Source organism: Oryctolagus cuniculus, chromosome 3 (assembly GCF_964237555.1).
Source record: "Oryctolagus cuniculus chromosome 3, mOryCun1.1, whole genome shotgun sequence".
NCBI lineage: Eukaryota > Metazoa > Chordata > Mammalia > Lagomorpha > Leporidae > Oryctolagus > Oryctolagus cuniculus.
In genome coordinates, this window is record NC_091434.1 from 19,434,594 (window position 1) to 19,452,583 (window position 17,990).

At 44.9% G+C, this 17,990-nt stretch overlaps 1 long non-coding RNA gene across 9 annotated transcripts in view; it reads right to left on the reverse strand.

The window, feature by feature from the left end:
• The window catches only part of LOC103348885 (uncharacterized), a 233,644-nt gene that overhangs the window by 183,343 nt on the left and 32,311 nt on the right, over window positions 1-17,990 (reverse strand). The gene's annotated exons all lie outside the window — the stretch shown is intronic.

The following is a 17,990-nucleotide window of genomic DNA, read 5'->3' on the forward strand; positions in this document are numbered from 1 at the left end:
CCTAAAATTAGTAGGAAGAAACAAAGAAATGATTAAAATTACAGAATAAGCAAAATTGAAACCAAAAGAAGAACAAAAGACTAGTGAAATGATGAGCACATTCTACAGATTCAATGCCTTCCCAAACAAAACATCAGGACATTCTTCTCAAATCTAGAAAAAACAGTGCTGAGATTCATATGGAGTCACAAGAGACCCCAAATAGCTAAAGCAATCTTAAATAGCAAAAACAAAGCTGAAATATCACAATCCCAGATTATAAAATATACTACAGGGCAGTTATTATCCAAACAGCTTGGTACAGGCACAAAAATAGATTTGTAGGCCAATGGAACAAAATAGAAAAATCCACACAGCTACAACCAACTCATCTTTGAAAAGGGGGGTAAAATCTATCCCTGGAGAAAAGACAATCTTTTCTTTCTTTCTTTCTTTTTTTTTTTTTTTTTTTTTTTTGACAGGCAGAGTGGACAGTGAGAGAGAGAGACAGAGAGAAAGGTCTTCCTTTGCCATTGGTTCACCCTCCAATGGCCGCCACGGCTGACGCGCTGCATCCGGCACACTGCGCTGATCCGATGGCAGGAGCCAGGTGCTTATCCTGGTCTCCCATGGGGTGCAGGGCCCAAGCACTTGGGCCATCCTCCACTGCACTCCCTGGCCACAGCAAAGAGCTGGCCTGGAAGAGGGGCAACCAGGACAGAATCCGGCGCCCCGACCAGGACTAGAACCCGGTGTGCTGGCACCGCAAGGCGGAGGATTAGCCTAGTGAGCCGCGGCACTGGCTGAAAAGACAATCTTTTCAACAAATGGTGCTGGAAAAACTGAATCTATGCATGCAGAAGTATGAAATAAAACTCCTATCTTATACCTTATGCAAAAACCAATGCACAATGGTTCAAGGATCTAAATCTACAACTTGATACCATCAAATTACTAGAGGAAAACATCAGGAAAACTCTGAAACATATTAGCATAGGTAAAGACTACTTGGAAAAGTCCCTAGAAACACAGGCAATAAAAGCAAAAATAAACAAATGGGATTATATCAAGCTAAGAAGCTTCTGCACTGCAAAGGAAACACTTCACTTAAGTGAAGAGGCAACTGACAGAATGGGAGAAAATATTTGCAAACTATGCAACTGATAAAGGATCAATAACCAAAATCTATAAACAGTTCAAGAAATTCAACAACAACAAAATAAAAGTACAGTTAAGAAATAGGCAAAGGATATGAACAGGCATTTTTTGAAGGATGAAATTCAAATGGCCAACAGACACATGAAAAAATGCTCAAGATTACCAGTCATCAGGGAAATGCAAATAAAAATCACAATGAGGTTTCACTTCACCCAGTTAAAATGGCTATCATCCAAAAATAAAATAACAGTAAATGCTGGTTAGAATGTGGGGGGAAAGATACTTAATACACTGTTGGTGGGAATTTAAATTAATATAACATTATGAAAGACAGTATGGAGAGTCCTAAGAAATCTGAAAATAGATCTACCATGTGACCCAGCCATCCCACTCATGGGAATTTACCCAAGGAAAATGAAATCAGCATATGGGAGCTGGCACTGTGGTGTAGCAGGTAAAGCCACCACCAACAGTGCCAGCATTCCATATGGGCACCAGTTAAAGGCCCAGCTACTCCACTTCTGATCCAGCTCTCTGGGATGGCCTGGGAAATCAACTGGAGATGGCCCAAGTGCCTGGGCCCCTGCACCCCTGTGGGAGACCTGGAAGAAGCTCCCGGTTCTTGGCTTCAGATCGGCCCAGCTCCAGCCACTGCAGCCATTTGGGGAGTGATCCAGTGGATGGAATACCTCTCTCTCTGCCTCTGCCTCTCTGTAACTCTACTTTTCAAATAGATTAATAAATCTTTAAAAAAATAAATAAAATGGTGTTGCCATGGAAAAATAACCAATTTCTATTAAAAACATTAGCATATTAAATAGTTATCTGTACTCCCATGTTCATTGAAGCTCAATTCACAATAGCTATGATATGGAATCAACCCAGATGTCCATCAACTGATGACTGGATAAAAAAATGCATATATACACACCATGGAATACTGCTCAGATATAAGAACGAATGAAATCCTATCTTTTGCTTATTGCAAAAGGATGTAACTCAAAACCATTACGCTTAGTGAAATAAGCCAGTCCCAAAAGACAAATATCAGATGTTTTCCCTGATTTGTGGTAGTTAATATATAATACAAAAAAATATATAGGAACCAATCGACATCTTGGGATTTGGCTGAGATTTTTTTTAGCCTTTGTTTATACTCCTGTGTAACTGTGGTCTTTATACATTTCACTTGTTTAATATTATGGTTAGTGGTGCATTAAGTCTGTGATTATACAGTAAACTAAGTGAACTGAAATTATGTTTTTTGTAAAAATTAAAGAAAACAGGAAAGAAAGGAAGGAGGGGGATTGAGGGAGGAAGAGAGGAAAGGGAGGGCACTTTGGTTATCTTCTTGGAATTGTAGCTATGAAATACACGAAATGTGCTCCCCTTATATTAATAAAAACTAAAAAAAGAACACACAGGAAAAAAAGAGCCTATCAGTCTGATTCAGAGTGATGGGAATTTTTTTCACATAATTCATCCCTTTCTCTACTGTTGGTCTTTGCCAAACCACTCAACTGAGCCCAAGGCAGGTCTGTTACTATAGTAACATGTCAGGATTTGGGACCGTGGTATGAGCAACATATGGTCCAGGGATCATCAGACAATCATTGAGTTGGGATCTGTTGGCTGTCTTCTCCATTTTGGATGAGCCAAAGGAAGCAGCTTTACTCTCCAGAGAACACCATACCCTATGAACACTGTACAGTGCTAAAAATGGATAAAATAAGAGATGATGTGAAAAGAATCTCTGCTGCCATAAGCATGGACCTTGGGCAGTGGGTGAGAAGGACCTGGTTACTTGGAGGCCTGGGATCTCGTCATTATAGAATTTTTACCTACTTGGCCATGAATGATGACTAGCCCTGTCTTTTTCCACTGTTAACCTCTCAGATGATTCTAAATAAAAATAGTCCACCCATTGGACTTGTGGCTTCTTCCTAATCACTTGAGGTCCATGCTCAGCCCAAAACGATGCTTTCCCTTTTGGTGAACCTTCCCCCATCTAAACCAGGGTTCAATGTCCATCTAGGTCGGAACAAGTTTAACGGTAGCTAGGGAAAGCCTTTGGTTTTAACAGAACATCAAGAGTAGCTCTGAGAGATGCAGAGCTGATAGCTTTTCTTCCCACTGCCCCATCTCCATGGGCATCTCCATCCATTGAACAACCTAGCCCAGGGAAGGCTAGCATCTAGCAGCCAAAAGCAGAGGAGTGGCCCCTTAAAAGAGAGTTTCTGCCAGGGAGAGCAACACATTCTTTGCCTGAATGAGTCACCATTAGATGAGGCTGGACTAGGAGAGTGATTTTTAGCTACCAGTTAGCAGATTGCATCTAGGGTTCAGGGAAGGGGAGGGGGAAACATGGAGTTCTTCTGTTAACTAACAAAAAAAACCACCCCTAGTGGTGTTAGTCTTCCAGGTGGGGAACTGGGAGAGGGGCTGTTAAAAGTGCCAGTCTAGTGTGGCTAGGAATTTGACTTCTCCTGAGACTGGACCAGAAAGGTTCTATCTTATCTCTAGCACAGGTAGATTCACATTTCTTTTCACTCTCCACTTTTGGGAATTCTCTTAAGCAGGCACCCAGTTGCCTCCAAGAACCCAGAAGAGAATGTAAGAAACAAATAAATATTTTGATTGATAATCGAGGACCTAAAAATTTTTATACCTGTTGTGTATCTACTATCTGAAGACTGGAAGTGAGAGAAAGTACAGAACACTCAAGACAAAGAAACCAGAAGGGAGTAACAGGGCCTAAAACACATGTTCTAGGAACATGGTGGAAGATGATGGGGCTGCACCAGATATCAGAGTTCCATGGCACTGAGCTTCTATCCAGAGGACGTCAAGAACGGGGAGCATGACTGACTGGAAGGAGAACGAGGAGGAGGAGAAACTGAAGGAAGAAGAATGGAAAGGAGAGGAGGATTATGAAAATAAAATATGTACTAGCAAAGTCAAATGGTCTTTTTATATGCAGATGCATTCGTTATTGAGTGGAAATTTATTACAAAGTAATGGGACAACAGACAGTGAGAACAAACATCAAAACCATCAATTAGTCTTCTAAATATCCCTTTGAGCTACAAGCTAAAGCCCAATGGCCTCTCCGTCTCTCATCTTCATCACTGATTCTGGTCATAAGTTATGCATGCTGACATGAGTATTCTCTTATGGGCTGGCAATGATATTTCAGCTTGACTGAATTGCCTTCTCCACAGAGACATGGAAAGCACATTTTCTTGCACAGGTTCCTCCTGTCCACATTATAAAGACACATTCATGAGTATTGGCCAAGCCTATGACAATGCAGGTAATAGAGACAGTCCTGGAGTTGTTCTTCCACCCCCTATCTCTCATAAACTCTTTCATAGAAAAGGATAACCCTTTTAAGGCCTGGGGCCCCCCTGGTTTCCCTATCCTTCACAAAGCAGAGCTCACATATGGGTGGTTTATTTTTAGAAATGATCCCACAGAACAGGAGTCAGGGATTGAACACTGGACCTAGAAGGAAGGAAGCTCAATAGAAGAACCTAACTTTGCCTTGGGCACCACTATGGAAAGCAGGCTGGTGTGGTGCAAAATGCCCTTCAGAATTATTTATCTGAGGGACCAGAGAAGACAGCAGCTATTCACCAGCTTCTGGATCTCCTACTGGACAATAACTCACATCCAGGAAACACATGCCTGGGAATCAGGTAAACTTCTACAGTGTCCTACGCCTCATTGTCTGAGAAGCTCCAGAGAAACATGCACGCAGTACACTGTGCAGCTGGGCAAGGTCCAATCAGAACACACCCACAGGAAGCTGATGCTATAGCAGTACAGGTGAGCAAAGAGGATGGGGGTCTGAGCGTGAGAGGTGCCCAATACTGTCCTAAATAGAAGCCACTATGTTACGTTTCCCAAGTATTTTTGCTTTTGCATTGATTGTTGATATCAATTTACCCATCAGCAATTAGGTCTTGAATGTATGTGGCAGGTGGAAAGGAGCTCTCAAGAGAACCTCATATCAGGTTCCCCCCAACTCTGCCTTGGGATATAGATTTCATGTCAGTATGTTCCGCAGTCCCCAAAGACTAAGAGGGAGAGCCCCAAGAGCAGCTCAAGCTGGGGAAGATGATATGGGGTTCCACGTGGGGATGGCACTAGCTCACACAGCTCACATTCAGGCAGGGATTGCTGTCCTTCTGCCCACTGAGATATGAGTTTGAATGAAGAAGCTCACCTTCTTGGTTCACTGAATGTCCCCAAGCCTACTTGCCTTTACTTACTAAACTATCCCAACTGGCTTGTTTATATGATTTCCAGATGCTGGGAACCACTGTAGGAGCATGAAACCAAAATGGTGCCCCAGGCTCCCTGGGACACATGGGAGAAACAGGTGAAGAGTTGATGACTAGACAGAGGCATAGTCAGACACAGGGTCCCCATCATCCACGGCTGGCTTTGTGGTATACAAATAACCCTGGACTCAAGAGTATTAGAGAGGGGCTAACACCATGGTGCAGCAGGTAAAGCTGCCACCTGTGGTACTGGCATCCAATGTGGGCGTCAGTTTGAGTCCTGGCTGCTCCATTCCTGATCCACCTTCCTGCCATTGTGCCTGGGAAAGATGGCCCAAGTACTCGGGCCCCTGCACCCATGTGGGAGACCAGAAAGAAGCTCCTGGCTTCAGATTGGCCCAGCTCCAGCCATGATGGCCATCTGGGGAGTGAACCAGTGGATGGAAGATCTCTCTTTCTCTCTGTCTCCCCCACCCCTTCATCTCTGCCTTTCAAATAAATAAATACACCTTTTTCCAAATAAAAATAAAAACAGTAGTAGAGAAAGAGGAAACTTTCAGCAGTCTGGGCAGACCCTGCTGCTATCCTGGTTCCACAGTGCTAGAGAAATGTGTGTTGGCAGTGAGGAACTGGCAGCAACACGGTCAGGACTCTGTTCTCCCAACTCCTCCAGGGCTGTGTCCTGGAGCCTGAGCTTGTCACTGTGCTCCTCCACTGTCCAGCTGCTGACATGCATAATGAAGCGGTGAAGCGAGGCTTGTCTCAGCCACCCCACAGCACTGCAAGGTGTGTGCTCCGCTTAGAGATAATTTTTTCTCACCTGAAATGAATCCTTTATTTTTTCACCTGTTCCCCAAATTTCAGACCATCCAATTTTTACTAATTATCTATACTGGCTTATTAACAGGGACTCTCAAAATATATTTCTTGGTTAGATTTTAATTCTGAAAGTCTCAGCAACTGCTAAACCTACATGTATGTGCACACACATTCATACATTCAAGTTTCACAGGTACCAACAGAACAGTCAGGACTGCACTTTGCAGTCATCGCCATCCCATGCTGTCTACCATGCCTATTACTTCTGATCCAGAAGAGAAAGTTACACAAAGGGGAAAAACGAGGAAACACTCTACTCTTAAGGTAAGTCTCTGGTAACCCCTGTAAATGACAGCCAGGCAAGGCTCCAAGGTCTGGTGACTTAGAGCTTGAATTTCAGGCAAACATCTCCCTGAATTTCTAATGAAAAGAGGATCCTTCCCCCTGCTTTTGAAGTGCTCTTTGGGAATTGTTGAATGTTCTTTGCAATCTTTTATACCCAGCCTAAGGACTCTGACAAACTCTCTCTCTCCCTTCAAAGGCTTGATAACTGTGTGATGAATACAGCTGTCACTCCCAATTCTAACCTTACTTTCTGTTGTGATGGCTGTAGAATTTGGTATCTATGGCAACTTTTCAGTGGCTCAACATCGATTTTAAAAAGGATTGGCTTATCAGGGTTGCCTGGTTGATTGATGGAAATGATCAGTTGCTCAAAATAATCATGACAGATAAAGTCTCTTGATTAGCTAGTCTTTGCAAAATTCAGAAATTTCAGATTTCATTACTTTCTTTTTATTATTTCCAGGCAAAAGTTACTGGAATTTAATTCTGCTGAAGTAGTTACAAGTTAATTTGGAATGTCATTGAAAGAAACTTAATTCATTTCACACATCATACTTACAAGCCACCAAATGGCACATTTTGTCTGTTCTGGAACACCCTTGCCTGAATTTTCTAATATCCCAAGGTCAAAGGTTAATTTAAATTTTTTTAAATCAAGTTTGGTACAAGGAAACATTTTAGTCAGACTCAGAGCATCTGCAAATTAATTATAAAGATTTTCTTTCTAATACTTCCTCTGGGATGTGAAACCAGGAAAGAGAACATTGCAGAGAAAAAAATATTAACTGGAAACTGACCTTCCCAGGAAGTTTAAAGCCCTTGTTTGTGAGTAGAATATTTTAAAGCATTGTCTTCCAAAGTGTACTGATGTACCAATGATAGCATATCAGACAATTTTAGGTCACCCAAAACTCTTTAATAGCCAGGTATTTATTTTAATGTGACATTGCTAGTATTCCATGTTTCTTTAACTTTTAAAAAGGGTGGTGTTGGGGCAGGTGGTGAGGCACAACAGGCAAAGCTGCCACCTGTGGCACCAGCATCCGTATGGGCGCTGGTTCAGCTCTCTTCTACAGGCTGGGAAAGCAGTGGGAGACAGCCCAAGGGCTTGGGCCTCTGCACCCATGTGGGAGTTCTGGAAGAAGCTCCTGGCTCCTGGCTCTGAATCAGCCAATCTCTGGCCATTGGGGCAATTTGGGGAGAGAACTAGTGGATGGAAGACCTTTCTCTCTTTGTCTCTCCCTCTCTCTGTAACTCCAGCTCTCAAATAAATAAATTTTTTTAAAAAGGTGGCAATTTTGGAGGATTAACTTAATACTTGATTTAAACAAACAAAAAAAAAACTGTCATTTCCTAGGGCTGCCAAACCAAGTAGCACAATTGAGTGATTTTTTTTATAGATTTATTAATTTTTTATTTATTTACTTGATAGAGCTAAAGAGAAAGAAATCTTCCATCTGCTGACTTACTCCCCAGATGGCCTCAACAACCAAGGGCTGACTCAGGCTGAAGCCAGGAACCAGTAGCTTCATCCCGGTCCGCACATGAGTGGCAGGAGCCCAAACACTTTGGGGCCACCCTCTGATGCTTTTCCCAGGCCATTAACAGAGAACTGGATCAGAAGTGGAGCAGCTGGGACATGAACCAGCACCCATACAGGATGCCAGTGTCACAGGTGGTGACTTTACCTGCTACACCACAACGCAGATCCCACCAACTGGGTGATTAAACAAATAAATGTATCACCTCACATACTGGGTGCTAGAAATCTGAAATCAAGGTGTCAGCAGGGCTGTGCTTCCTCTGAAGCCCAGAGGGGGCTCCTTGCCTATTGGCAGCCTCCGGTGTCTACCAGCACTCGTTTGCACTCCTTGGCTAGCAGCCGTGTCATCCTGTCCAGGGCACCACCCTTGGGTCTCTGTATCCGTGTGGCCACCCTTGGGTTGAAGAACCTTAAAAATCAAACCAAGATGGAGTGACCTAAGCCAATACCATTAAAAACAACAAGTTACCTTTGCCCCAAATAAAATTAAAGTTTAAAAATTATAGCCCTAAACTTTTTCCCCAAAAGCTAAAATTAGGTGCAGCTATAAAAATAAGGGACCCTGTGCTTAGCTAGCTGCGACACTTGTGCCTGGCTGTGCTAAGACCTAACCCAGTTTGTATGCCTCCTAATACTCAAATAACGGTGTGGGAAGCGGGACGCAGCTCTCCCACCAGGGGAACAAAGGGAGCGAGACGTTGTCCCCCTCAGGGTGAACAAGATGGCGCTGGCAGGGAAAGGAACTACTAAAGAAGTAAACAACAAAATGGCGACGAGGTGCATGCCTCCCATGTGATCCCATAGCTGATTGGACAGAAGACGCATGCCCTTCACATGATCAGCTCACGGACTGGACTGCTGTGTGCATGGACTCTATAGTGCTTTTGATTGGTGGCTGTGGGTATATAAACTGTGTGGCTTTGTGCTGGGGGCGCTCTCTGGACTCCCAAGTTCAGGAAGCCCGTCTGCGCAGACGCCGAATAAATCCTCTCGCTTTTGCATCAGCTGGTCTGGACTCTGAGTCTTTGAGGTGTGCCTCTCGACATGTTAGCATCCTCACTCCGAGGGTCTAACAGGGTCTCTGTCTCCGTGTGGCCATCTTTTCATGAGGATGCCATCCTAATGGATTCAGGGCCTTTCCTCTACTTCAGTGTGACCTCATTTTAAGTAATTAAGTCTGCAGTAATCCTAGTTCCAAATAAGGTCAAACTCTGAGGTGCTAGGGGTTGGGAATTAATTCACACACAACAATGATTAACACTTTAAGTCCATAATTTCATTGTTAACATTGCTTAGGACAGGGCTAAGACAGTTTGCTTTTTGTTTTGTTTTGTTTAAATGAGGGCTGATTTTTAAAAACCTAATAAGGATACTATATGAACACTGCGAAATCTGTGAGCATTGTCTAGAGAATGACTGACGCTGGAAGGGGAGCTTGATTGTAAAGCCGGCCGCAGATCACTCCCCTCCCTGTTTCCTTGTCCCTTTGCCCTGTGACCTGCAGCAACTCCCATCGAGCCTGTTTCTCCATCTCTTGATTCTGGCTGACCCTGCGGTTTGCTCTGGCCAAATTAGCAAGCCTGCCGTCAGCAGCAGCTTTCAAAGCACTCACTTGATGAGGCTCACCCCATGCCCAGGCTACGCTGCTGAACGATGAGACAGGTTGCAAGCAGCAAAACCAAGGCCAACGCGATTGGGCAGCCCCCACGCTGACCCAGCAGCCGGCTGCAGGCACACGACTTGTGCCTCAGATCAGGGCAGCCAATCCCCACGTCCAGACTACCAGAACCATCCATAAGCCCACCCCAAACTGCCGATCTGCACAATTTTCAACATAGTAAGAAACAGTTGTTGTTTAAAACAACCAACACTTTCTCATCAATTTTTTTTTCTTAGTAATCATAAGAGTTTCCCAACTTTCTAAAAACTGTTTACACCAAGGCTTCTTTCATGTTCTCAAAAATGTTGGCTTGGGCCAATAGGCTAATCCTCCGCCTGCGGCGCCGGCACACCGGGTTCTAGTCCTGGTCAGAGCGCCAGATTCTGTCCCGGTTGCCCCTCTTCCAGGCCAGCTCTCTGCTGTGGCCAGGGAGTGCAGTGGAGGATGGCCCAAGTCCTTGGGCCCTGCACCCGCATGGAAGCCCAGGAGAAGCACCCGGCTCCCGGCTTCAGATCAGTGCGATGTGCCGGCCGCAGCGCGCCGGCCGCGGCAGCCATTGGAGGGTGAACCAACGGCAAAAGAGGAAGACCTGTCTCTGTCTCTGTCTCTCTCTCTCTCTCATTGTCCACTCTGCCTGTCAAAAAAAAAAATATGTTGGCTTGGGTGTAGATGTTGTGGTTCAGTGGGTTAAGCTGTTGCTTGGGACACTGCATCTCATATGCGAAGGAGTACCTGGGACTGAGCCCCACCTATGCTTCATATACAGCTCATTGCTAATGTGCCTAGGAGGCTACAGATGGAACCCTGGTACTTGGGCTCCATTCACCCATGTGGGAGACCCAGATTGGAGTTCTTTGACTCCTGGCTTCAACCTGGTTCATCCCCAGCTGGTGCAAGCATTTGGGGAGTGAACCAGCCTGTGGAAGATTGATCTCTTTCTCTCTCTCTCTCTCTCCCTTTCAAATAAACAAATATTTTTATTTAAATGTTGGTTTGGGATAAAGCAAGCACTAAGATAGTTTAGGAGAAGGTGGGAGAGGTGGACAGGGCACAAACTGTGCAGGAGTGTGCTGTGAAGTACACTCACCCACCCACACCCCCACATCGGCCTGTGAATTTAATCAAAGATCACCTGCAAGATAGAGACAAAGGGGCCAGCCCTACCAAGAGCATCAAAGATGAGTCACGTTCCCACTGCAGCCCTGCAGGAGGCCCGCTGGTCAGTCTGATTTCAGACAAGTCAAGGAAGAGATTTCCATAACCAGTCAGAGCCGTTGCTGGTAACCAAACCCAGGGCTCTCTGGCCATTTGGGATCATTCGTCCCAGAATCCACCTCGGTAGAAACTGTGTCTGAGACGCAACTGTGAACGGCACAACGGAAAGGGAACAGAGTTCGGAATACTTGTTCCTGGGATGTGTTCCCCCAGAGGGACCCACTGCCCCCACCCCCACCCCTTTCCCCTCACACGCAAATCCCTTCGGTTTTCCATGCTGCACCCAGGGCAAGCTTCCCAAAACACCAGACCCATCATGCTGATCCCCATTTTAAACACTTGCAGTTTCCTGTTGTTCCCAGACTCATGAATAGAGGTTATGTAGCTATATTTGTCTACTCAGGCCGATACCACAAAATGTAACAGACTAGGGGCTTGAACAACAGAAATGAGTATTCTCACAGTTCTAAGGCTGGACGCCCAGGATCAAGGAGCCAGCAGGGCTGGTGTCTCTTCCTGGTTAGCCAAAGACTGACTTCTCATTAGGTCCTCTCGTGGCCTTTTTTCTGTTGTGTGGGCATCCCTAGGGTCTCTCTTCTTACCAGGACACCGATCCCATGGGATGAGGGCTCTGCCTTGTCTAAAGGCCTTAGATCCATATATACAGTCAGACTAGAAGTTGGGGCTTCAAGATACAGATTGAGAGGGGGACACAATTCTGTCCACATAGTGGCCTTGCTTGGCCCATCCTCTGCCCACCCCTCCCAGATACTTCACATGCCATTAATTAGCCATTACCTTGCACCCACCACCCAGTCTGGTTTGCTCCCTTTCTTGGATTGAATCAGGCTCTTAGCCGTTCTGAATTTATTCTTGTCCAGGTCATGCCTTGTTCTCAGGAGAAAGTTAGCTCCAAGAGAGCAATGAAGAATTTTAGTTTGATTCACCGGATTATTCCCAAGGTCAGTACTTGGACTATAATAGATAATAGTAGTTTACTAAGTGAGTGAAATGTTTGGCAAAGGATTTAAGGTCTCTCATAACTATATAGGTCAACTTGACTTGGAGATCTGGAAATGATTCCAACCAAGTCACGCATTTCTTTAGCACCTACTATGTACTAGGGCCAGAGATCACAAGGATAAATAAGATGGGTAGTGCCAAAGATTATTGCAGATCTTATTGAATCATGTTTTCTGTGCCCTTTATAGTCACTCTTCAATCTACTTCGGCCTGGGTATAAATAACCGCTGAGAATTTAAAACTATGTCATGTTTATTTAGCTTTGCTATTTACATTGCTGACACATATATTACTTTAAAATCTTCATGTTAAAAATAAAACTCATCCCATCATCAAAAGTGTAAAAAGCAGTCACACTATCAGTCCTGATTGTGGCCACAGGAAAATGGCAGTCAATGCTTTTATGGTAGCAAAAGAGAAAATAAAATACAAAAATTAGTAAGAATTTTAATACGTAAAAATAATTGGAAAATATATACTAACTCTAAAAATCAACCTCTGAGACAAATGTGATTGACTAGTAGATGAATCACACATTTTTTCCATAACATTGTAATACATAATAAATTACGAGGAAGTAGAAATAAAAAAATATATATCTTATACACACAAATACTTCTAAAAGTCTTGCAAAGCCTAACCAAAGTAATCAGGGTGATGTTTAGGAGACTTGGCTTTGTGAATCTGAAAGCTGTAACGGGTGCACTATATTTTCCTGAGCTCTGCCAGGCTCTCCGTCAGGTGCTTTACAGGTATTATCCTACCGCCGCCAGTCACCACGCAGGCGAGGACACACCACGGCCATTTTGCAGAAAGGAAAATTTCAGATCAGAAAGCCTAAAACACACTAAAAGGAGGCGAAGCCAGGGTTCAGACTCCAGCCAGTCTGACTCGGCATCCTTGCTGCTTGTCTTCCTCCCTGCTGGCCCAAAGCAGTCAAGAACAGGTTCTGGATGACGCCTTTTGTGGAAAACCTGGGATACAAATACGTAAACTAAGTGAATTAAAGTAGGTTTTGGCTGTATTTTGAGATGGGGAATGTGATTCCTAAATGCCTCCTGGACCTCAGAGAGAGAAAGCAAGTTTTTTTTTTTTTTTCATCTGTCTCCATGAAGCAATTCAGACAATTGCCCTTGGAAGAGGCATTTTTAGCCTAGGAAGAGCATGAAACAAACGCAGCCCAGTGCAAGGCCAGACATCTTCACTCAGCAGCACTGGGGACCGGCCCCCTCTCTGATGTGCTCCCAAGAAGAGCGAGGTCGCACAGGAATCTCCGCCAGCCTACGCAGACTCCCAGATTTCCTCCTGGGACCGTTGTTCCTTTTGGCTAAGCTGTTCCTGCCAGAAATCCTCCTTTAAAACGCACAGGACCCTGGCAGGGTAATTAAGTCACCAATTCCTTGGCTAGCTTGCTTTACTCAAAAGCAGTTAGCTGATCAGTTCTCCATGTTCAAAGAGCATAAACCCAGACAAGCAGTGGCAAGGGAGAACTGGCCTTCCTTTTGTTACAAAACTGCCGGAGATCAACCCTAGCTGGGCTGCAAGTAGATCTTCCTCACCTCTCCCAGTCACTGCTGTGTTTTGCTGTCCCCATCTGGAAAATGGGGATACAAAGAATAATCGTTTCACAGGTGAAATGAATCAAAGTTCCAGATACTGTTCTGAACGTTAAGCAGTGTGCCCAAAAAAACACCTAGCTCACAGTGACCACTGAGTCTATATGAGTGTTTTAACCTCGCTAGACCACAGACACTTCCTGTCTCGAGTAAGAGTAACAGTGAGCGGCACTGGAAACCCCGGCTTTCCCTGATTCTTCCCACAAAGATTTTTGAGTGTCTTCCACGTGATAGGTGGGACACAAGGGTGACTATAACATACCTACTTCCAGAATTCATTGAGCTTGCACTTCTTCTGAGAGAGAAGCAAATGCTATCAACCATTATAGGCCATTACTGACAATCATTTAACTCCACTAACCAATGGGACCTCAGGAATGCTTTTGGGAAGAAGCGACATTCAAAATTGACCTGAAGATGAGCAGTTGGGCAGGTAAAAATTGAGGAAAGAGGGATCCAGGCTGAGCTAACATTCCAGTAGAGCCAGTAGCTGAACATGACCCATGTATGGTGAGAAAACCAGTAGGGGGGCCTGTGCTATGGTGCCAGCATTCCATATGGGCACTGATTCAAGTCCCTGGCTGCTGCTCTTCCAATGCAGCCCTCTGCTATGGCCTGGGAAAGCAGGGGAAGATGGCCCAAGTGCTTGGGCCCCTGCACCCACGGGGGAGACCCAGAAGAGGCTCCTGGCTCCTGGCTTCAGATGGGCCAAGTTCCAGCCATTGCGGCCATTTGGGAAATGAACCAGCAGGTGGAAGATCTTTCTCTCTGTCTCTCCCCTCTTTCTGTCTGTAACTCTACCTCTAAAATAAACAAATAGATAAATAAACACATTTTGAAAGAAAAAGAGAGAGGGGAGAAGGGAAGGGGAGGGAGGGAGGGGAGGGGAGGGGAGGGGAGGGGAGGGGAGGGGAGGGGAGGAAGGCAAGCCAGTAGGAGTTAGGAAAGAGAGTGGCTGGGGGTGAGAAGGTCATAGGGGAAAAGCAAGTTCATATGTGAAACAAACCTGGAAGATCAAATTGAAGATTCTGGACTTTACCCTGCAAGAAACAGGGAACTCCAGGGTTGTAAGCATGGACCGATGTGATCTGACTTATCGACTTCAATTTACTCTTGCTGCTGTGTAAAGTGTAAAACCTGGCAGTTGGGGAGATGAGGTTACAGGGACAAGGGAGAAGCTCAAAAGCTACCATCATCATCCAGGAGAGCGGGTGACGGCAGGCAGAGTGGGTGCCAGCACAGGTGAAGAGTGAGCCTCATCAGGAACTTTAGGGCATGTCGAATCACTAGGACAAGCTCAGAGCAAAAGGGCCCAATTGTCTCCCCTACCCCTGGCCTCCTCATGAGTGGTCCAGTTCAGATGCACACGGAACCACAGCACCCTGTGCTCTCAGGGAAGGGCTCACTGCAGGACCTTCGGCTCACCCACTCCTTCAGACCACAAGGATATCTGTATTAAAGAACAATCTGGATTCACGTTTCTAAAAATGAGCCTCCAACTCCCACGGTGAACGGAGTCAGCCAGGGCAAACTGACTGCAGCATATGTGGGGTCCAATCTGAACATGCCTTGGCCACCAGCCCTAATCCTATTTAGCTTCAAGGACTGGGAGCACCTAATGCCAGAGGAATGAAGGAAATCTTCAGTGATGAGGAGGAAGGAGATTCAGCACAAAACTCAGGCCGGCTAGACACACAGTTGCTTCTGAGACCAAGAATGTGTTGGCCTTGGCTTCTGCTTTGCACAGAGGCAACTGTGGACAGGCCTGGAGGCTACAGACAGCACTGGTCACTCCCTATCCACACACAGGAGGCCACGTTGCTTGTGGACTGGGCAGAGGTAAAGCCAGCCAATGTCTTCTGGCACGTCTGTTCTCCATGGCCTTAATCCAACCCCTGCCATTCCTCAGAGGGTACCAACACCTCCAGAACAATTCTCTCCTTCCCCTCCTGTTCTGTCTCTGCTCTTTCCTATTCCCTCTTTAGATTCCCTTCTACAACACTAGATAAATGTGAACAGCAAATTTTAAGATTTTCTTGTCAGATTGGCAGAAATTTAAAAGACTAATAATATCAAATGCTGGTGCGGATGCCAGGAAACACAACATTATCATTCATTTAGGGAATGTGTAACTTAGTGATGCCTTTTTGAAAAACAATTTGGCAGCATCTATACAAATTTTACATGCATATGCCTTGTGATTGAGCAATTCCAATTCCAGGAATCACGCTTTCAAAAGTACTTGCTCACATGTTCGGAGAAGGATGTTACAAGTTGTTTATAGCTGTTCATTATGGATGATACCACAAAACTGGAGACAGTTTGAATGTCCATCAGTTAAAGAACAATTTCAATAAATGTTAGTATATCCATACTATGAAATATTATAGAGGCAGTTAAAGAAGATTTGGCCGGCGTCTTGGTGCAACAGGGTAAGCCACCTCCTGCCACACCAGAATCCTGTATGAGCACTGTTCAAGTTCCAGCTGCTCCACTTATGATCCAGCTCCCTGCTAATGTGCCTGGGAAACCAGCAACAGATGGGCCAAATACTTGGACTGCCCCTGACATGGGAGACACAGATGGAGTTCTAGGCTCTTGGCTTCGGCCAAGCCTGGACTTGGCCATTTGGGAAATGAACCAGCAAATGGAAGATACTTACCCCTCCCCTCTCTCTTACTCTCCCTATCTCTTTCCCCACTCCCATAACTCTGCCTTCCAAATAAATAAAGTAAATTTTTAAAAAAGAAAATCTAAATGATTTCCAAGACACGTTATATTGAAAAAAAAAAAGGAAATTGTATAGCAGTTTGCTGGATACCATTGATAATTTTTTAAAGAAACATGTGCAAGGGGCCGGCACTGTGGTGCATCAGGTTAACACCCTGGCCTAAAGCGCCAGCATCCCATATGGACACCAGTTCTAGTCCCAGCTGTTCCTCTTCTGATCCAGCTCTCTGCTATGGCCCTGGGAAAGTAGTAGAAGATGGCCAAGGGGCCCCTGCACCCACGTGGGAGACCCAGAAGAAGCTCCTGGATCCTAGCTTCAGATGGGCGCAGCTCTGGCCATTGCGGCCAACTGGGGAGTGAACCAGTAGATGGAAGACCTCTCTCTTTCTCTCTCTCTCTGCCTCTCCTCTCTTTGTGTAACTCTTTCAAATAAATAAATAAATCTTTTAAAAAAAAAGAAACACGTGCACATGTAGGCATGTGGGATATAATTGCATAGAAAGGAAGCTGGAAGGCTGTTCCACAGAACTGGCAGCAGATACCTCCAGGGCAAAAAGGAAAATATCCACAATCCCCTGGGTACATGAAAGACTTAGAACCGTCAGCTTCAGGGGCAGAAGATAGAAAAGCAGTTGCCAGGAACTGAAAGGAGGTACAAAAAAGCACAGTTTTTTAATGAGTACAACATTGCTGTTTGGGATGATGAAAAATTTCTTGAGATGGATGACCATGATGGTTGCAAAACTATAAGAATGAAATTAATGCCACTGCACTGAACACTTAAAAATGGTTGAAATGGCAAATTTTATATTAAGTTTAACACAATAAAAGTCATTAATATGAACCATTTCACGAGGATTTATTTCCATAGCTCGACACTTAAGGACAAGGGAAGCCTTGGTGTTTCTAAGTAACGGCACTTCACGTCAGGAGGTCACCGAAGAATCAACATGTTGACCTCCCAGCCCTCAAACTCCACCATCAGAATGTCAGCAAAGTGTTTACAGGCTGGGCTTCAATCCATGCTCCTAGCCTGGACACCCTTTGAAATTGTTTCCTTTATTGACACAACCTTCTAAACTTCCTACATTAGACGGCGCAAATTGAGGGACAGACTCGTAACTGTCATTTAAGGGGGGGACAAGAAGGAAAGAAAGGCCACAGTGATTTAGCTCAGTTCTCAAATGCCCCTACCGAGAACCTACAGCCAGCTTGTTCACAGTGTGCCTTCACCTCACTGCCGAGCAGTGGCTTTCTGGTAAGTTGGCCTCTGGGAGACAAAACCCCTAACAACACCAAGTTATCTCTGCAAATGAGACGAGAATTAAACTACCTGGTACCCAAACACATCACATTTGGCATCTGCACATCATTACTCGAAGCTCGTTCTACAAACATTGATGACATTCAGCCAGACCACTTTGCTGAGGGAATCAGATAAACACCAACAAATTCAAGCCTCGTAATGTTTCACTGCTGCTCTACAGGCATCTGCAGAGGAGATGTTTATACCGGGACAGGAAGCCAGGCCAGAGGTGGAGGGAGAAAGGCTTGCTGATACAAAGTCCATCATTGCCACAGGTAACCAAATATCCTCAACCTTTGATTTTTACAGA